This window comes from Dreissena polymorpha, unplaced genomic scaffold (assembly GCF_020536995.1).
Source record: "Dreissena polymorpha isolate Duluth1 unplaced genomic scaffold, UMN_Dpol_1.0 chrUn002, whole genome shotgun sequence".
NCBI classification, from domain to species: Eukaryota; Metazoa; Mollusca; class Bivalvia; order Myida; family Dreissenidae; genus Dreissena; species Dreissena polymorpha.
Window position 1 is genome coordinate 1142501 of NW_026273316.1, and position 23400 is coordinate 1165900.

General features: G+C 36.5%; 1 protein-coding gene across 1 annotated transcript in view; it reads right to left on the reverse strand.

Annotated features, from left to right (window-relative positions):
• The window catches only part of LOC127863178 (uncharacterized), a 208560-nt gene that overhangs the window by 175191 nt on the left and 9969 nt on the right, over nt 1-23400 (reverse strand). Inside the window, exons 4-6 of the transcript XR_008040951.1 lie at nt 21624-21783; nt 18609-20729; nt 11166-11471 (exon numbers count right to left, since the gene is read on the reverse strand). The gene's annotated coding sequence lies outside the window, so the exon portion shown is untranslated. Of the gene's footprint in view, nt 11472-18608; nt 20730-21623; nt 21784-23400 lie in introns of the transcript that reaches the window.

The following is a 23400-nucleotide window of genomic DNA, read 5'->3' on the forward strand; positions in this document are numbered from 1 at the left end:
TATTGCCACAAAACAGCGGGGTTAATTATGACATAAAATACGCTATAAATGATATGATTTTTACGTGACGTATAAATACTTTTGACAATGCATAATCTTATCAGAGATGTAATCGGTTTTAAAGTTAAAGACTGAAACATTAGCCTAGAGTGCGACGGAGGTGTTGACTATCAGGACGTAGCGGTATTCGTCAGGGTCTAAACGGACCAGAGACTTCAGCAATATTCCCGGGGATCCGATTTCTATTGTCCAAATGGATTTCACAGGGATTCATTTGTCATTTCCAACTGATTGTATTTGTGCAAAATTTAGCTGCTGACCACTACGTTGTGATCGTTTTTTATTTGCAGAGTCGCTTCCCGTATCAATGGCGGTGTAGACGTTTAGGATCCGATTTAGCCTCGTTCTGGGAAAACTGGATTGTATACATGTACGTTAAGTGTCGTACCAGATTAGCGTTAGCAGCCCGCACAAAGGGTAAACAGAAGGTTGTTGACATGTACGTTAAGTGTCGTCCCAGATTAGCGTTAGCAGCCCGCAATAGGTAAACGGAAGGCTGTATACATGTACGTTAAGTGTCGTCCCAGATTAGCGTTAGCAGTCCGCAAAGGATAAACAGAAAGTTATATACATGTACGTAAAGTGTCGTACCAGATTAGTGTTAGCAGTCCGCATTGGGTAAACAGAAGGTGTTACACATGTACGTAAAGTGTCGTACCAGATTAGCGTTAGCAGTTCGCATAGGTCTAACAAAAGGTTTTATACATGTACGTAAAGAGCCCGCAAAGGGTAAACAGAAGATTTTATACATGTACGTAAAGTGTCGTCCCAGATTAGCTTAAGCCGTCCGCTATAGGGTAAACAGAAGGTTTTACACATGTACTTAAAGTGTCATATCAGATAAGCGTAAGCAGTTCGCATATGATAAACATAAGGTTTTATACGCGTACGTAAAGTGTCGTCCCAGATTAGCGTTAACAGTTCGCATATGGTAAACAGAAGGGTTTACACGTGTACGTTAAGTGTCGTCCCAGATTAGCGTAAGCAGTTCGCATATGGTAAACAGAAGGTTTTATACATGTACGTAAAGTGTGGTCCCAGATTAGCGTTAGCAGTTCGCTTATGGTAAACATAAGGTTTTATGCGTGACGTAAAGTGTCGTCCCAGATTAGCGTAAGCAGTCCGCATAGGGTAAACAAAAACGACACTTTCCGCCTAAGTTGGAATCTTCTTTAAAGGAGACTTTCCTCAAACTAAATATTTCATAAAAGCGGAAAGTGTCGTCCCTAATTATTAGGCTGTTCGGACATGCCTTAGCCCCGTTTCACCGAACGCGGCACAAGTGAATACAAATATGTGATACGTGCAAGCAGTCAATTGTACACGTTGAATCATTTCAACGATTTGTGTTATACTCCAAAGTAATGGTAACATTGCTGCAAGTATAAAGAAAAACAACAATAATCAATTCAGGGCCACTTCGCGTTCAATTTACCGTTGGTTTTCTATCTACAAATAACTCGTATCGCTTTATCTCAACATCATACAAACTACGATTGTGTTTTCATGTAAACTGTTTAACAGTTTATCAGTTTATTTAAGTCTAATCCACAATACATTATAACAATTATAACAATAAATGATGCATAGCATGGATGAATGTAATGTAAATGATCTATGTGCATCAACCAAATAAATGCTCTTCCAAGTCGTGGGGGAACTATTGGGACGGCACTAATACACAGCCTGGCTCCTACAAACATATACGTGTTCGTATAAATCGTAGGTAAATTTAAGGTAAATTTAACTAGTTCTATCAAAACATCTTTGGGACTAATAATCTTTGGGAATATCGAATACCTATCTCACTAAGAATATGATTTCATGATGAAAATTCCCTGCACACAACTTTTAATTTTTGACACAATATACACATTCAAAACATACAATAAGATAATTGATGAAAATAAATATGCGAGCAATACTTTTTACTCACGAATTAGGTAGTCATAAAGACAGCCCTTTTTGCCCGTACTTTGTTGTTTATGCATTACTCGTACCCTAGCAGTTCACACGGTGTCAACAACTCTGACCTAAACATAGGTATAGAGCACTAATGCGCTTTTTCGGCACAGCTGTTTACCCAGCTGTTCACATTAAATGACTTTTACATAACGCCAGCAGACACGCATATATATTTTCGAATATTTCATAGGCTGATTCGAGATAAAACCTCTGAACTTTGGCTACATTACTATGTCTGTGCTCAGCGCAAAGGATGTAGCACTGTTCAGTGTAAGGAATTCCGGACTACTGTATGTTCAAACGACACAAAGTGTGGCCCAGTTACGCGTTAACATCTATCTCCCAGAATTTCAGTGTCAGTACTCGTTCACTTAATCGTCCGGTTAATATATAATTGACTATCGATAAACACAGTTTTGCTTTCAAGATGAGAAAGCATACATTACCGAAATAGTAGTGTCACGATAAGAGGAAAATCGTTTAATTATCCAACCACAATATTTGCCGTACTCGGTGAGCACGTGTGGAAATTGTTCCTGAACGCCTGGATAGGCCGCCATTATTTACAAGTTTGCTATTTTGAATTCAATTTTGTATCGTAAAGCATTGCGCTGAAATGTTCCATTACAATTCGCAATGAGATTTTTAATGACCCTCGTCATGCAAAAATGGAACTTTATTTAGTATGCGCCAATCCTATATAAAGCCCATTGAGTGAATTTATAGCCAATAATATCGCCTCTGACCAGACTGCGAAAAACGCACATGTTGGGTTTAAGATACCCTGAACCACGGACTCTAGATCAATATACACTTCGTGCCTGAACGAATCGCATATGACCCATTTTTGCATGACGCGGCTATGCAAGTGTGGTTTAAATGTGTCGAAGAAAACTGCGTTTAAATCAAATATTAACACACGATTTATATTTTGATAGTGAAGAAATATACTCATAATAAGGCATGTGAGGACACATATGATGTGTGCTCCCGTAGTATAATTTTATCTACTGACACTAATGTGTGGTTTGACAATGATATCACACATTTCATGCGACAATTATGCGTCTTTCAATTGAAAAAAAACGTATGGTAATATACAAATGCATGCATTTTAGTGTTCTTTAGTGTAATTTTGTAATAATATTGTGGTTGCTTGTTAGATAAGAAGTAGTGCAACAACAATAATACTATTGTCCACATGTGAATACGCATTTAAGAGTACGTTTGTAGTCGTGGTCAGAAGGTCTTCATGTCATCGATCACGCCTCACTTACGTTTTCTAACAAATTATTTAAAAAAAGACGCGACTACGTCTCTCATGTTCGCTCTAGCCTGTTACGAAACATTTATGCCGGTTTGTACTTTGTAGCCATATACTTACAGTTATGGTCACGCGATTTTGCTATCAAATAGTCAGCATTCTTTTCACAAAACATTGTTTTCGATTGTTTAGAGATTAAGAAATTCTTATGGTGTATAATGTACATCTCTTTTTTACCAACGTAAATACAGTGATTCATATTGTTTAACCATTTAACGACCTTGGACTAAAATATAATTTAACTTATTAAAACAACATAATAAATAAATGTTTGATATAAGTTTGTATTCTGTTGAATACATATGTGTGCCATTTCATCACTTCAGCAATTATACTTTACAATTCAACAGAATGACAGACAAGACCAAATCACTATAATCCCCTGACTTGGAATATATGACATGTAAATATGTTTGATACGAAAAATAAAATTTCATATAAATGTGTACTAGATGTTAGCTTTAAGAACGAAAACAAATTTTCAGAACGAACACATGTTTCTCCCATTCATTTAGCCTGATGTCAGATAGTGGTCAACATTTGTCTTAAATAATTCTTAAGTGCCACATTGAATCAAGTACATAAGAAAAATCGCATATTTTATAAAACGTTCTGCCTGACATACTTAACCTACTCTCAATAGGAGTGGGCTTCGTCTACTGAAAATACCAATCATGGCGTGAAATGTACGCGTGCACAGATTAACGTGTACGTTTTTAAGTTTGTCATTCCCATGAATTAGTGACTTGTTCCTATGATTAAGTACGTCATTGAATTGACTTACTTTCTCATTCTCACGGGTAAGCTTTTTCATTCTCATTACAAAGTTATCTCGTTCCCACTACCATATTAATCGTGGGAACAACATAACAAGTCTTTGGAGCGACATACATAATATCTGCATGAAGAACAATCCCCAAGTGAAGATCTGTCAGAATTGTTATAAAGGTTCTGAAAGGTATCCAAGTCTGACCAAAGGATGACGGGGGACAAACGAAAAAACTGAGAGACAGACCAAATCACAATATGACATCGCCAAAAGGGACATTTATATAGAAGTGAGGAAACAATTAACATACATTTTTATTTGCTATAACAACATTTTTTTACAGTACAACAATATTCCTGCTCTATGCATGGCTATATACATTAAATGGAGTGAAACAACAAGAAATGGATCAGCAAATCACATACATTAACATGATTATATCCCTAAACATACCAAAACTACAATGATATTATATTATATGACATGTGCTATGTCTTTAAAAAAACAACAACAATTAATGTGCACCAAACTACAGAAATTATTCAATTCAATAACACAAACATTATAGCCATGCAAAGGCAATTATTAATCCCTGATCAAGTCCTGATCGTTAGTGATACACAATCAATGGTTAAAAGACCTGGTGGTACGTTGCATAAAGTTTTCTTTATTCAACAAGTTTTGCTTTTGCAAAATGTTAATTTGGGATAATCGAACAAATTAAGACATGATTTTGAACCTTACATCTACTTTTACCAATATAGTTTATTGCTTATAAATATGTTGTTTATATATTATAGAAACAATTTTATTATAGCTAAATATACATACAATTAAACAAAATATATTTTTGTTCGAAATAAAAAATTGATATCAAAAATTTGAAATATTACACAATTTTGTCTAATAAAAAGCTGTGTATAATTGTTCAACAACAAAGCAGACATGTTTAATGCAAAGCAAGCTGAGTATAAACAACCACTATGTATGGAATCCAATCATAAGACATCAGATGAGTTGGGAGTTTTACGGAACCTGGCCGCAGTCAATGTGCGTCAACGACATTTAATGTGGAGCAGTCAACATGAAAACAGCTTTTACAAAACTTGTAAACAATCAACTAAAAGCAATCATTCAAAACTGGAAAATAGTCACAATCAATTTACAGCTATAATTCAAAATTAGACACCTTAACAAGCAATAACAAGTCAATAAATAAAAATTAATATATTAACACATATTGCTTCAGTGTTAAAACATACAATGTGATATTGTATGAGAACATGCACTTATAATAGTCAGAATTGCTTCGGTGTTAAAATATACAATGTGATATTGTATGAGAACATGCACTAATAATAGTCAGAATACCAAATTTTTAGCACTGTATGGCCAATTTTGGCAATAAAAATATGATGAACTTAAATTGATGCCATACTGGTGAATTTGGTATAACGCATAGAAATAAACAATTATGCAAACCATATTTCTTTAGTGATTATTGAATGAATATAGTATATAGTTTATAGTGTGGAATAATATAAAAAAAGATTCAATGTTCTTGTAAAGTTGAGAGGTACAATTATACTCTAACAAGGGAGACGACTTTTATTTAGTATATCACAGTTGCTCTCCCTTGAATCGTTCTTCACTGTTTTCCAAATTTCCAGATAGTTATTGCTTAATTATGTTAACTGAAAAGCTTGACATAAAACACGCTGTTTCTAATGCTTAAAGTATATTATTATGTTAATAATCTGATGTCTTAATTTACTTTACAGGTTAATGTGCTCTTTTATCCAAAGCAATTCTTTTTCTCTATTGCCTGAAATGTAAATGATGTTTAATATGAAACAAATTTGTACAAGTGAATTCAAACAGTGAATGTATCTGTTTGAACTGGCAACATTTTATAAATAATGTACAAACAAAAACATTAGCTTTGCAGTTGATCTATTTACAAATGACAAAATAAACTTATATACAGAGACACATAAATCTGTGTTACGTTATTCACTTATTACATTAGAAAAGCTGGTCACAAATGTGTACATACAAATATTTAAAGCATAATGAACTTTTAATGCTAGAATGCAAATGTCAACACAAATGATGAGCATGTCAGTATATGATACAACAAGAACAATCTACAACCATATCTAGGATCATTCTTCATGAAAATACTCACTTTGAAATAAAATTACTTGTGGAGGAATTACTATCATATTTTCAACAATGAAAGCATCCTTTTTTTAATAATTAAACAAACTCCATTACAATTAAGATGTACTTCTAAATTCCACTTTATTAAATAGTTTTCCATTAATGTGTGCATCAATTATCGCAATATTATGCATGTACATTCACTCAATTTTTATAACGCGCTTAACTATTGTTAATATTAAACAAAGTATCTGTTGTCAATAAATAAATTGATAATTAACAGAAGGTTAATATAGTTTGAATAAATCAAATTATTTTTTGATATTTTACTATAACATCACTACATGAAATTCTTGACAAAATACTGCCTCAAAAGAGCAAACTGATGAGAAATGTACACAGACAGAATGAAAACCATATCAAAATAGAAGCATCTCAATTATGAACCGTTCTGATCAATTATTTTACCTATTGCTATTGCTATTTTATAGGTAAAAACTAAAAATAAGCATGTCTTGTTTATACAATAAATAAGCTAAATATTGTCCAAGGTATCAGCATTATTTAAACAACTTTGTGAAGGCTTAAAATCAATGTTTAAAAAACAACAATTGTAAAATCATTTGTGTCTGTCTGTTTACGATAATCAGGATAAAGCTATATAGAGTCAGTTTCTGAATACAGACACAATTGTAGTACTTGCATTATTTTGCTCTTGAAATAAAACTTTAAATTACTCCTATTACTGAGTTTCCCCTTATCATATTGGTCTATTTACCAATATATAACAAAATACTTAATCATCAAGATACTGTCAGTATCATTATGCCGATACAATATGAAATATAGATTTTTCTTCCCATACAATCAGACTGTACACTCGAGACAAAGCTGCTGGTCATAGGACATGGCTGGTAAAAACACTTGGCTGGTCACATGACTTGGCTGGCCACACAATTTAGCTGATCCTAAGACTTGGCTGATCACAGGACTTCGCTGGTCACAGGACATGGCTGGTAAAACACTTGGCTGGCCACAAGACGTGTCTGGCCACAGAACTAAGCTGATCTTAAGACTTGGCTTATCACATGACGTGTCTGATCACAGGACTTGTCTGATCACAGGACTTGGCTGGTCTTATTGTGCTTTGTCATTCCCTCATTTTTTTCTTAACAGTGACAGGTGTTTTCCTGCTTTCCCAATATTTCAAGATGAGGAATTCCATTGTAAATGCTTAGAAGAAGCCAACGCAGGCACTTATTGACTATCATGCTTAAATTGTATGTATAAATGATTTTCAAAGGCATGCATGGCGTCAATCTAATGACAAGTGCTGTACCAGGCTATCTTTTTGATTGGCCGGTTTAATTACATCGATTGGGATCTGAAATAAAGACAGGTATGTTAATGTTAATTTCAGTTCATTATTCTGATTGTGTTACTTAGGAAAGCAATGAAAAAGAACAAAACTGGCATATGGTGCTAAAGCTTCTTTGATTTGAATTTTTAGATAGGTGGTCCGAGATATATTTCTTAATTATTAAATATTTACTGCAAAATAATATGAACATGTAATGAAAAAAGTTTTTTATCTCTAATTCCACTAATGCAAAAGGAAGCTGATATACAATACGCAACAGTACACGTCCACATGGCGATTAACATGTTTGGAGAGTTGCATAACAAAATAAGAAATATGTTTTGAGGTTATATATGACACACAACCTGACAGGCGGACAAACGTTTAGACGGACCAGTGTTTCCTTAAACTGTCTCTGAAAGTAGGTATTTACAAAAAGCCTACACACGTCTCACAAACTCACAAAGGTTCTATGTGCAGGATGTTTACAGGCAGCAGGTCAGGTAACATGGAGAGGAGAAAATCTCAATACATCGACAGCTGCTGGCTTGAAAGCTGTGACTGTAACTGCATCCAGAAGAAACTTAACGCCTTGATATTCGGGTTGTCTGGAAAAAGTAGATTGTGTGTCAAACTTGACAGATAATTGTGCAAATATATCAAGCATTTTTTGCATTATAGAAAATGTCTTTGTCAACCATAAGCTTCCATATTGCTTAGCCAACATAAACAGATTTGAACAGAACCAATTGTGTGACAACAACGTTTCAGAGATGGAAAGCTTTTGAAAATATTATAGACATGCAATGCAATCATTTAAAATCAACAGAGAATATGTGTTGAGTTAATTTAAGTGTATTATTAAACTTTATTTCACAGGTGGTTATAGAGAAACAAATATGTTCACCAGGTGCATAGCAATGGGGGAAAGGGACTTTCTCTTAATCCCCGAGTGTAATAAATTTCCTAATATTTCATCACTTTACATTTGCAATACTTAACAAGGGCTGTTTGTAAAACATGCATGCCCCCCATATGGGCTGTCCGTTGTGGTGGCAGCCATTGTGTGAATACGATTTTTGTCACTGTGACCTTGACCTTTGACCTAGTGACCTGAAAATCAATAGGGGTCATCTGCAGGTCACGATCAATGTACCTGTGAAGTGTCATGATCCTAGGCAAAGGCGTTCTTGAGTTATCATCCGAAAATCATTTTACTATTTCGGGTCACCATGACCTTGACCTTTGACCTTTTGACCTCAAAATCAATAGGGGTCATCTGCAAGTCATGATCAATCTACCTATGAAGTTTCATGATCCTAGGCGTATGCGTTCTTGAGTTATCATCCGAAAACCATTTTACTATTTCGGGTCACCGTGACCTTGACCTTTGACTTAGTGACCTCAAAATCAATAGGGGTCATCTGCGAGTCATGATCAATGTACCTATGAAGTTTCATGATCCTAAGCCCAAGCGTTCTTGAGTTATCGTCTGACAACCACCTGGTGGACGGACCGACAGACCGACCGACCGACATGAGCAAAGCAATATACCACCTCATCTTCGAAGGGGGGCATAAAAATGCATGAACATAGCTCAGATATCATGTCTTTGCGTAATACTGTATTAATTTGGGACCTTAGTCAAGTGGTGGGATGCCTGTCTAGGAATCGAAAGGTCCCAAGGTAGAATTCTGCTCAAACCACAGAACTGTGCATATCAAACAATTAATCCCATTCTTGTTCTATTGGGTACCTGTGAGGGAAATTAGCAAATCTGCTGTGGTTGCATAATGTGCATAATGTAAACGGACAACTTATATCCCAGTGATCTGGTGCCACAGTTTACGTTTTGCAATGGTTAGGGGACTTACCTGTTGAGATGTAGTGGCTGAGTTGGAGTTGTTAGGATATTTTTCTGTGAACAGAAAACCAGCTCTTTGCGCATCACTGACATATGTCCCTGTAAACCAAATAATTCATGCATTCTGAAATAGCATCAGTTATATTGGAGGTCAAACAATGTTGTTTGATTAAATAATATAAGAAATACATTATGTTTGAAGGCTCTTGATACAAATGAGGTATACAATAAACACTTCACACACACACACAGCCTACTATATACTGTACACTTGATACAATCATTTTTCATCCATATTTAACCAATCTGCATTAAGTTACTTGTAACTCCAAAAGAGTTGGATGGACATAAGGAAGAATGGAAGGACAGAGAATTCTACAATTCTATCCGATCCGACCTCCCCCCTGCACCCTTTCAAGGAAATACAAAATGGCAACGATTATGAATATTTACAATTACATAAGTTTAAGTTAGCAGCAAGGATAGAGTATTACCAATGTATAACACGCACACACTATTGAAATAAAAGTTTGAGTAGTAACACACTGCACATTATACACGGTCAATTATAGGACCAATGTACCTTGTAGAAGAGGTAATATCAGCCCACTTGGCAGGACAGTTTGGAGCCCCAGCTTTAGACTGGCTGCACCTATCCAGGCCCAGCTTATCAGAAAGCCTGTTGTTCAGCTGGGTACCAATCTATTGCATGGGATCCTGTAGGAACCGGCTCTTGAAACAAAATTCAGGAACTTAAATAAATATTGAAGGGAATAATTGTATAATGTGCTGAAGTCGTTTAAATAATTGTTTTGCGAAAATTAAATAAAATTTAACAAGTCTATTACAGCTGATTTTGTAAAAGATAAACGCTTTGTTCAAGAGCTGAATTTCGGCCGAAAAATACACAAAACTATGCCTTTACCTTTTATGATTAAACCTGATATTAGATCAATTGCTATTTATTTACCAAGTTGATTAATTTTAAAAACACATACTTACCATTTGATGCTTTGACCTTTTTCTCAATCAGGCAGAAACAATTAAAATTGATATCAGATCAAGTGCTATTTGCATTTTATTTACTATGTGTGATCAATTTAAAAGCACATAATTCCCATTTGATGCTAGGAACTTTTCAGGCACATAAAATACTGATGTTAAGTGAGCTATATGAGCCTAATTCTGGGAAAATAGGGCTTAATGTATGTGCAGTCTGCACAGGCTAATCTGGGATGATACTTTAATAGGACTTAATGTATGTGCAGTCTGCACAGGCTAATCTTGGATGACAATTTAATAGGACTTAATGTATGTGCAGTCTGCACAGGCTAATCTGGGATGACAATTTAATATGACTTAATGTAGGTGCAGTCTGCACAGGCTAATCTTGGATGACAATTTAAGCACATACATGAAGCCCCATATCCCAGAACACCACTAAGATACTACTTATTGTTCTTGTTGCTGCTGCTGCGACTGGGCCTTAGACACAGATGGAGCGAGTCTCGACGCCGAAGTCGCCACCCCAAACCCGAGAATTGCTGACAACAACTGTTGTTGAATGGCGTCAATCGCATACTGCTATCCAGGCCTAAGGTTCACATTTTTCGAGAACACCATATCGAGGTCAGTCACATTAACGGACGTGTCAGGCAACGCCTGCTCTACCTGTTGAATCAGATCTTTCAGTTCGAGCAACTTGTCTGGCCTAATTTGTCGACGCAATCATCCAATTGTTGCTAAGCCACATCAATGCTGAGACGGAAGTCGAATTCACCTAGGCTCTGCTGTTGGAAGTGTTGATGTAGCCAACATGGGAGGAGATATTGATAGGAGGCTTGGTAGTCTGACACAAGACGTCTTCATGCTGAATTTCTTAAGCGAGCTGTAGTATTTGTGCAAGAAGGGGGTTGTCATTGACTTTCACTTCAATGACGTTTGTCATGTTTGCTAGTAAAGTTCACTGAAAAGGAAATGGAAAGTAATCTTAAACCGGATTGTTTAGTGACACATGAATAAGCCTTGCAACACCTTACTTTACAGACCTGTTTTTTAAATGCCAAACATTGTGCCTATAATTGATATTTAAAATATTGCAATTAATTTTTTACCAATTAGAACTCAGAATAACGAAGTATCAATGTTTTACGGGCACCAGCTTTAAATTGGAATTTTTGGGTTTGTAGCAAAGTGTTATATTTATTTTTTGTAGGGATGTCAACGAATATCCGAATATTCGGTCCCGGACCGAATATTCGGATACTATTTTCCGAATCGAATATTCGGAAGAAAAAAATCAAATAACATCGAGTAATTTCAAAGACTTTGTATTCGTGAAATTTGCTTCAAACATTGTAAAAAAGTTGTTCCTCGTGTCATAATGTTTAGTCCGGATAATTCGTCGCTATGGTGATGACAGTATACCGGTCATAAATCCCGCTAATTGACCTTTCGACAGCGAGAGTGAAGCCACGCCCACCGATTTCAAGGGGGGTCACTCCGCCGAAGTCCGTCATAAAAATGGCTACGCGAATCGGCCGCATAAGTGAACCAAAAAGGCCTCATGGTATACCAGAAAGGCCATACAATAGTTTTTATTATCATTGAATAGTGGTGCTGAATATAATTATCATATATATTAAATAGTCAAAACTTTTTTATTAGTCTACTTAAAAGCCGTTAAATTTATCATCAAAGTCGGCAAAATTATCGCCAATTATCGCATACAGTATGAATTGTTCGTTAGTCACAATATTTTTCCTTGAGTAATAGATGTTTCAGTTTTTTAATTAAAAGCCGTTAATTTTTGCAACAGATGGCAACATCGCAAATGTGGCACAGGTAAGTAAATTTATTATAAAAGAAGACGAAGAACGTTTTTATTGAAATCCGATATAACACATATCTACAATGCGTTTGGTCAAAATGACCCATGCGCATTGTTATAATCGTATAACAAAGTCAAAGTCGTCAAAAAAGTAACATACACAATATATTATAATTTCCTCGAAAACTATCTTCTGCAATGTTTAAAATATAAAAAGTTGAAAGAATTTTCATGTACAAAAAAACTCGCTAATCAGACCGGGTTTTCAAAGGGTCATTCACAGTTTGCGGCATCTGTTTTGATAACGGATTAGTAGAAAGCCCACATATGGTGTAAAATTACACTTATTGGCCCCTATTGATAATAACTTGCGCATTTGAAAATAGTTTCTTAACTTACATTAAATTTGGAAGACTTAAACCGAAAGAAATAAAAAATGTTTTATTCTACATGTATGTGATATTATTTAAAATAATAACTGATTGTCTTTATTATTACGATTTCATTAGCATTAAAAAAATCTAGCAAAGTTTATAATGTCTTATTTATTTGCCGACTGCATTAGAATGTCAAATTTATTTAACGTTGGCCACCTTTGAAAAATGGTTTTAAATGTTCCTTTCTAATTTGTCTATATAGAGGATAAACAAGTACAAAGTTATACTCTTTTTTATAACGTGTCCGTTGCAAAACTTACATTTTCTATTTTCGCGTAGTATCTTATTATAACGACTGTGTTTTGCTTTCGGGCGATCGCTTAATATGTTAATATTAAGCTGTTCGTGTGGACGACCACAAAGACGAATCCAACGTTTGAATTTTTCAAGATTAGTACCCGGTTGAGGGAACGGAAAAAACGTACTTCCATCTTTTAACCGTTCTGGATACCTTGTGTCTGAATAACAAGTGCCATAACAGCACCTTTCAACCATTTTCTTTGTTTAAAACACAGAATTACGTATGAGCTTATGTGTCGGACAACGGCGAGTTTGACGGACAAAATGGCGGATAGTAACGGGCCTAATCTATGCTGTAATCTGATTGGTTAATAAGCCTGTCAATCAATCGGCTGTCGAAAGGTCAATTGCCTAACAAAGACAGTCACTTTGTGTCAAAATTATGATAGGTTCAAATCGCATCGGCAATCAAAACATCGACCTGCACTTGATCCAATGACTCGAATTACATTTAAAATTATCAAAGATTAAATGAGTAAAGGAAAAGCCGACTTGGTGTAAAAAAAACAAATAAGACCGTATGACAATTTAAACACCGACCCGTCTTGATCTAATAACTCGAATTACATTTAACATGATCAACGATTAAATAAGTAAAGGAAGTGCCGACTTGGTGTGAAAAACAAAAAAGATCGTATGGTTATAATCACGTTGTCCAATCAAAAAAGCTGTTAGAAAATAATTTACTCAACCTCTAATGAGTATTTGCGTATCGTATGGTCCAAACTTTAATTAATTACTCAATATTCAATCAGGTATTATATTTAAAGAAATGTTTTTGGTATTTCGCCCTCATTTAATTGAAAATATTATCATTGCTACACGCATAAAGTAAATCTCTGTCCAATCAAAGTGCCACCTACACCTTCCGCTGCTTGGAAGTATTTCACGAGATCATCCAATAAGAAGTCGGCAACGTGTAACTTGTGTGGAGTTAATCTTACGTGCATCCAGGCCGGTACGACGTCCAATCTTCTCAATCATATTAGTAACAAACATCCATCTTCTGCATCTTCGTATGATGCTGGGGACTCTAAGAAACAGTCGTCAATGTCATCGTTTTTGAGTACTCCTAAGAAAGTGTGTTTCCGAAAGTGAACGGATTACATGTGCTATTGCGGAGAAATAGACTCGCCAGTGATCTGGTCGACGCAATCGTGTTTTTAAATAAGAACAATGTTCATGTGCCCAGTGACGCCGATCCGAGTGACTTTTAGATGTGGCAACGGTGTTTTATTTGCATGTGTTCGCTATGTAAATAATACGTTTAAGTTCAGTTTAAATTATTTATAGATCTAACTGTTTTGTCATGTAATTATTTTGTTGTCATGTAAATATTATGTTTCTCGTTCTATTGTTGATGTACAATATTAAAGCACGTGTTCGCTATGTAAATACTACGTTTAAGTTCAGCTTAAATTATTTATAGATCTAACTGTTTTGTTATGTAATTGTTTTGTCGTCATGTAAATATTATGTTTCTCGTTTTATTGTTGATGTACAATATTAGAAGTTTAAAAACAGTTTTCGTCATTCAATTTTAACAATTTGCGACGGCAATGCTGTGTCAATATTTAGTCACTTCCGGGGAACTTCCGGTAAAAACGAAAGTAGAATTCATGGAGCAATGGTACGGTAAACAAAGTTGATTTTTTTCTAACAGATGTTGACCGAATATCCGAATATTCGTTCGGAAGGATGACCGAATATCCGAATACCAATATCGGTATTCGTTGCCATCCCTAATTTTTTGTAAATCAAAACCACGCATTACTTGAGCAATTTAGAATGTGAGACTGTACACCTTTAATTGTGTGACTATAGAACTTTAAAATTGATACTACATAATTTTAAATGTGGTACTCAGCAACTTAAAATGTGAGACAACACAACTTTAAATGTTACAATCTACATATTTAAGTGTGAGTCTGCACACCTTTAAATGTGACAGTTTATGACTTATACCTAAGACTTAACAACTTTAAATGTGAGACAATACAACTGTATGGCATTTAATAAGAAACAATATATGTGAGTTCAAAATAGTAATTAAACTTAGTGAAATAAGCAAACTAGAGCTTTGTCAAAGACGTTACAAATACCCCCACATGCCGCATTGACACATAATATTTTGCATGCCGTCCTCACAAAAACAGCAAACACCATGCTCAATTTTTAAAACGCACTAAGTGACCCCTTGACCTAGTTTTTGATCTAGCAGGGCCCATGTTCGAACTTGGCTTTCAGATTATCTAGATAAAACTTCTGACCAAGTTTGGTGAAGATCGAATGAAAACTACTTGAATAAGAGAAAGGACACCATACTGAATGTTAAAAAAAGCACAAAGTGACCCAGTGACCTAGTTTTATGCTCGGCATGGCCCATGTTGAAACCTGTCCTTAAGATCATTCAGATAAAACTTGTGACCAAGTTTGGTGAGGATTGGATGAAAACTACTTGAATTAGAGAGCGGCCAACTTGGTGAGGTTAAAAACACACTAAATGACCACGTGACCTAGTTTTTGACCCGGCATGGCCCATGTTCGAACTTGACCTACACATCATCTAGATACAACTTCTGACCAAGTGTGGTGAAGATCGGATTTAAACTACTTGAAATAGAGAGCGGACATGCTCAATGTGTAAAACGTACTAAGTGACCCCGTGACCTAGTTTTTGACCCGGCAATGCCCACGTTTGAACTTGACCTCAAAATCATCTAGATACAACTTTAGACCAAGTTTGGTGAAGATCGGATGAAAACTACTTGAATTAGAGAGCGGACAACATGCTGATTGTTTAAAACGCGCCAAGTGACCTCATGACCTAGTTTTTGACCCGGAAAGGCCCATGTTCGAACTTGGCCTAGACATCATGAAGATACAACTTCTGACCAAGTTTGGTGAAGATCGGATGAAAACTACTTGAATTAGAGAGCGGACACTTAATACAGTCAGACCGACAGATCAACTGACCGACAGACAAGTTCACTCCTATATACTCCCTAAACTTCGTTTGTGGGGGTATAATTAAGCCAGTTATTCTGAAAAAAAAACTTTAAAATGTGCTATAACTAGGGGCTAGCTCTGTGCAGAGTTTATTTTTACCTTTTTTGGATTGGGACTATTCGTGACAAGAGCACCGCATTGCGGGTGCAGACCGCTCATCTATTTTCTTTTTAAAGGTGAAGGGACTCTCAATTTCAATCACAAAGGAGGGAGGGGTGGAGTGAAGAGAGGTGTATGGTGTGGGGGTGTGGACATTTATTACATTATCTTCCAAAAATGGGAAAAAAATGTTTTTTAACTGTTTCAAAAAAAAATTGGGGGGTGGGGCTGGGGGGGATGTAATGTGTAAGAATGTGGTGGTCATTTGTGAGATGATCTTAAAAAAAAATATTAGGGGGGGGAGGATTCGGGGGGGGGGGGGGGGGAGAGCACGGGGGATGGTTTGGGTGGAGTCTATTGTGGTATGTCAGCCAAGAGTAGTTTTGGCAAAGTATCAATCAAATCTAATCATAAATAAAGAAGTTATGGCAATTTTAGCAAAATCTAATAATTTGACCTTGAGAGTCAAGGTCATTCAAAGGTCAAGGTAAAATTTAACTTGCCAGGTACAGTTACCTCAAGATAGCATGAAAGTATTTGAAGTTTGAAAGCAATAGCCTTGATACTTTAGAAGTAAAGTGGATCGAAACACAAAATTTAACCATATATTCAAAGTTACTAAGTCAAAAAAGGGCCATAATTCCATAAAAATGACAACCAGAGTTATGCAACTTGTCCTTTTACTGTACCCTTATGATAGTTTGCGAGTGTTCCAAGTATGAAAGCAATATCTATGATACTTTAGGGGTAAAGTGGACCAAAAAAAAAACTTAAACAAATTTTTAATTTTCTAAGTATAAAGGGCCCATAATTCCGTCCAAATGCCAGTCAGAGTTACATAACTTTGCCTGCACAGTCTCCTTATGATAGTTAATAAGTGTTGCAAGTATGAAAGCAATAGCTTTGATACTGTAGGAATAAAGTGGACCTAAACACAAAACTTAACCAAATTTTCAATTTTCTAAGTATAAAAAGGCCACATAATTCTGTCAAAATGCCAGTCAGAGTTACATAACTTTGCCTGCACAGTCCCCTTATGATAGTTAGTAAGTGTTGCAAGTATAAAAGCAATAGCTTTGATACTTAAGGAATAAAATTGACCTAAACACAAAACTTAACCAAAATTTTCAATTTTCTAAGTATAAAAAGGGCACATAATTCTGTCCAAAATGCACGCAAGAGTTATCTAATTTTGCCTGCCTAGTCCCCTCATGATAGTAAGTAAGTGTACCAAGTTTGAATGCAATAGCATTGATACTTTCTGAGAAAAGTGGACCTAAACGCAAAACTTAACCGGACGCCGACGCCAACGCCGACGCCAAGGTGATGACAATAGCTCATAATTTTTTTTCAAAAAATGGATGAGCTAAAAAATCATAGTGCTTTGAATTTAATTGGGAAAATGGTTGTAGTTTTTGCTAAACATAATTTAAACAAGGGACAAAATTGTCACAAAACCAGGTTTTCATTGTGAAAAAAAATCTGATAAAGGGAGACAACTCAAACTGAACTTTTGAAATGAACAAACAAAATTAACCCCATTTGTAAGTTTGTTTTAAAATAAATCTATTTTTAGTCGTGGCGACCTTGACATTGGAGATATTGACGTGATTCTTTCGTGCGACACACCGTCCCATGATGGTGAACAAATGTGCCAAATGATTTTAAAATCTCATAATGAATGACATAGTTATAGCCCAGACAAGCTCATTTATGGCTATTTTTTACCTTTGAACTCAAAGTGTGACCTTGACCTTGGAGATATTGACGTAATGTTTTCGCGCGACACACCGTCTAATGCTGGTTAACAAATGTGCCAAATGATTTTAAAATCTCACAATGAACAACAAAGTTATGGCCCGGACAAGCTTGTTCCGCCCGCCCGCCAGCCAGCCAGCCAGCCAGCCCGCCCGCATTCGCCAACCTAATAACCAGTTTTTTCCTTCGGAAAACCTGGTTAAAAACCTGGTTAAAAATGAGAATAAGTGTTATCAAGATAAATTGTGCTAAGGTTCAACTTATACAGCTGCATAAGGAAACAAACTCAATTTGTAACCTATTAAAACATTGTTTGGGGTCAAACCTTGAATTGAGAACTTTAGCCAGTAATTATGGAAAAAATAAACTGTTTAAGATTAGGAATGGGACTCAATTTTGGCCCCAATTTCGACAAAATGAATAACACTGTATGATCTCACCTGAAGCTCAAGAAGCTGAGCTGATATGCTGGCCTCGGTGATATTGCCAAAGGCTGAATTTGAGTTCTGATTAACTCAATGTTGCAACCTATCAAAACATTCTTTTTCTACTGGGAAACCATGAATTGAGAACTTAAGCCAGTAATTATGGATATAGACTTTTTGAGATAAGAATGGGGCTGAATTTCGGCCCCAATCTCAAAAAAATAATAAACACAGTAAGGTCTCACATGAAGCTCAAGAAGCTGAGATGACATGCTGGCCTTGTTGATATTGCTAAGAGGCGAGTTTGAGTTCTGCTTTCTTCAGGTTGCGAGTCGAAAGGCGTACTGGACCACACAACAAAACTGCTGTCATTTTCAAAGCCTTCTCAATTCAATGTGAGGCCTTTTGGGCTCGGAGTGCTAAGTGCTCATAACAAAACAGAAAACAGAAACCAGACATGTTCACTTTAAGCACCTTGTTCACAATAGTGGGCGTAATTTGAGTCTGTGGCACACCCCATGGATGTATGGATCTCTCAGTGTATACAACAAAGTCTTTACTGCCTTTCTGTGTCAGCATGGATGTATTGTGCTCTGGGTGTTAACAACCAAGTCTTTACTGCCTTTCTGTGTCAGCATGGATGTATTGTGCTCTGTGTGTTTACAACCAAGTCTTTACTGCCTTTCTGTGTCAGCATGGATGTATTGTGCTCTGGGTGTTTACAACCAAGTCTTTACTGCCTTTCTGTGTCAGCATGGATGTATTGTGCTCTGGGTGTTTACAACCAAGTCTTTACTGCCTTTCTGTGTCAGTATGGATGTATTGTGCTCTGGGTGTTTACATCCAAGTCATTGCTGCCTTTCTGTGTCAGCATGGATGTATCGTGCTCTGAGTTAACAGCAAAGTCATTACTGCCTTTCTGTGTCAACAAGGATGTATTGTGCTCTGTGTTCACAACCAAGTCATAAATGCCTTTCTGTGTCAGCATAGATGTATTGTGCTCTGTGTTCACAGTCAAGTCATTACTGCCTTTCTGTGTCAGCATGGATGTATTGTGCTCTGTGTTTACAGCCAAGTCATTACTGCCTTTCTGTGTCAGCATGGGTGTTTCGTGTTCTGTGTTCACAGCAAGGTCATTACTGCCTTTCTTTGTCAGCATGGGTGTATCCTGTTCTGTGTTCACAGCCAAGTCATTACTGCCTTTCTGTGTCATCATGGATGTAATGTGCTCTGGGTGTTAACAACCAAGTTTTTACTGCCTTTCTGTGTCATCATGGATGTATTGTGCTCTGGGTGTTTACAACCAAGATCTTACTGCCTTTCTGTGTCAGCATGGATGTATTAAGCTCTGTGTTCACAGCCAAGTCATTACTGCCTTTATGTGTAAGCATGGATGTATTGTGCTCTGAGTTCACAGCTAAGTCATTACTGCCTTTCTGTGTCAGCATGGGTGTATCGTGTTCTGTGTTCACAGCCAAGTCATTACTGCCTGTCTGTGTCAGCATGGATGTATCGTGCTCTGGGTGTTCACAGCTTAGTCATTACTGCCTTTCTGTATCAGCACGGATGTATCGTGATCTGGGTGTTCACAACCAAGTCATTACTTCTTTCTGTGTCAGCATGGATGTATTGTGCTCTGGGTGTTCACAACCAAGTCATTACTGCCTTTCTTTGTCAGCATGGATGTATCGTGCTCGAGGTGTTCACAACCAAGTCATTACTGCCTTTCTTTGTCAGCATGGATGTCTAGTGCTCTGGGTATTCACAACCAAGTCATTACTCCCTTTGTTTGTCAGTAACATTGCCAAAAGTCCGTTCTATTATGATATTTTGGCCGCTGAGAGGACAATCTGGGGCAGTCCGTAACCCTACAGTCGTCCAAACTATTAACAGCAGAAGTATCCCACTAGGAAAGCTTACGCTTTTATTGTTCCTTGATTTTCTCCCGTTCAATTTCTGTTAGTCCCATAAAGATTGGAACAAGTTATTGAACGTTTTATTTTTCATGATATTTGTTGTGATGTCCAACAGCAACAACTGACTGTTGGCGTTACCATAACTACTGCTATTACTTTTTGTGTCTGTAACACTTGTCCCTCTCAGGCCCACAGGGAACTCTAGCTTAACAAAACTACCCAGGCTTATGTTTGGAAAACGTGGCATGGGCAATGCGTTTGTTCAGAACAGAATCATGCTCAGAATTTCCTGCAGAACAGAGTTATTCAATCATGCTGACTTTTTGAGTCAGGAGGTCAAGGGGGATGAGTTAGAAGTCAGGGGAGGGGAAGGGTCGTTCTGGACTGGGGCTCCTGCAGGTAGGACTTGTGCGGTTGCTGGGCCAACTCGATATCAATGCTGGTGCTCTGCTGAAAACAAAAATAACACAGTGGGTGATAGGAACTTGTAACAAATTATATTATAATCTATAACAAACTATGCCTCTTGACAGGTTGTGAAGGTTTTCAACAATATGAATTTCTAATCTGGCATTTTATTGGTTCCTTGTCCATAATAGCATGAACATAAATACAGTTAAGTCATTTTGTATTACAACAAGAAAAGTATTGGCTAATGCTATACTTATCTGTAAATTTATATCTATTATCTTTACTCCATTTTCAGAGATGTATTTTCATAAGCCAATATGCGGATCACTAATGTTAGAAAGTGTCGTCCCATTTTAGCATGTTAAATTCACATAAGCTAATAATGGAGGGTAATTTCTGACTAGACTGGATTTTCATAAAGAGGATTATTTGTTTAATGAAAAATACCTTTAAGAGGAAAGTGTTGTCCATGATTAGCCTGTGTGGACTGCACAGGCTAATCTGTGACAACAATTTAAGCACATGCATAAGGCCCCATTTTTCCACATCACAGCTTATTTATCTATTAGCCAATTTTTTGCTGCATAACAAAAAGAAGGAAAACCATCTGGTTAAAAATTTAATATTTTTTAATTGTACTTATTCTATTAATCACATTACTTTCAAAATGCCATTAGATATGTTTTATTGTTAATATATGTTTCAATAAATGGGAGGCAACAATATTAATATTTAATAATAATATTAATGTCTCACCAACATTGCAAAAAAAAACACACAAACATATTATTTTACCATGCCTTTACAGATCTTTTATGGTTAAAATCTGTTTAAATTCACACTAGAAAACTGTTTTAAAGTCAATCAACATGTAAGTTGTAAGACATAATAAAAATAAATAAAACATTAAACAACTTAAGGGCAACAACTCACTGCTGGTGCAGATCTACAGTTCTCTCCCTTGTTAGTTTCAGCTAAAATGTCCTTCATGTTGCAATACCAGGACATGGAAAGGCTGTGTCACCCTCACATTGCTGGACTTTGATCTGGCTGAGCCTTTCACTACTCCTTTGTCTTCTGTGCTTAGCAGTTGCTGTAACATTGAGAAAACCAATATGAAGTCTTTTGAACTAGTAAATTAGTAATACACCAGCAATTTTTTTGCCAAATTGAAAAAAGTATTTGTACCACACCAATGAGGACAAGGGCTGTTTGTAAAACATGCATGCCCCCCCATATGGGCTGTCTGTTGTAGTGGCAGCCATTGTGTGAATACGATTTGTCACTGTGACCTTGACCTTTGACCTGGTGACATGAAAAACAATAAGGGTCATCTGCGAGTCACGATCAATCTACCTATGAAGTGTCATGATCCTAGGCAAAAGCGTTTTTGAGTTATCATCCGAAAATCATTTTACTATTTCGGGTCACCGTGACCTTGACCTTTGACCTAATGACCTCAAAATCAATAGGGGTCATCTGCGAGTCATGATCAATCTACCTATGAAGTTTCATGATCCTAGGCGTATGTGTTCTTGAGTTATCATCCGGAAACCATTTTACTATTTCGGGTCAGGGTGACCTTGACCTTTGACCTAGTGACCTCAAAATGAATAGGGGTCATCTGCAAGTCATGATCTATCTAACGATTAAGTTTCATGATCCTAGGCATATGCGTTCTTGAGTTATCATCCGGAAACCATTTTACTATTTCAGGTCACCATGACCTAGACCTTTGACCTAGTGACCTGAAAATCAATAGGGGTCATCTGCGAGTCATGATCAATCTACCTATGAAGTTTCATGATCCTAGGCATATGCGTTCTTGAGTTATCATCCGGAAACCATTTTAATATTTCGGGTCACCGTTACCTTGACCTTTGACCTAGTGACCTCAAAATCAATAGGGGTCATCTGCAAGCCATGATCAATCTACCTATGAAGTTTCATGATCCTAGGCCCAAGCGTTCTTGAGTTATCATCCGGAAACCACATGGTGGACGGACCGACCGACCGACCGACATGTGCAAAGCAATATACCCCCTCTTCTTCGAAGGGGGGCATAAATATATTCTTTGACATGTGTTTGTGTTGAAATGTTCAGTTTCAGTGCTCATTTTATCAATCTCTTGCACGACGGTTACATTACATTCACCTCTGTGTTGGGCTCAGAACGGACTATTGTTATGAAAGCGTCTCATTCATGTCATGATCATACCAAGCGTTAATCATTAAGCTTACAGTATACTAAACAATCTTTTGCCCGACGGTTACATTGCATTCAATGCATTTAAGAAAACCATCTCATACCATGATATCTTATATCAGTCTTAATTCATTCTTATAAAATTGATACGATTTTTTGATGGTAAGAAACCAACATACATACACACGTCGAAGCAATTCCTAACGTCACTCAATAAACATTATGTTCAATTATTTACATATGTAAAGTGCGTGCAATGATTCCATCTGCGTAAATGGGCAATAAAATAGTTCCAAAGAGTTGCATTAAAACTCGCAAGTATTTGCACGATTTATCGTACATTTTAAAGTCATATTTCTTAATTTAATGCATGCGATCTTAAATATCCAATCAAATATACATTGAATGCGTTTGTTCGGTTTTAGCTATTTTATAGACAAAATGGCCTGCTGAGCCTTTCGCAGAGTTGTATGTGAGAGCAAAGAACGACAACTCTGCGTGGAG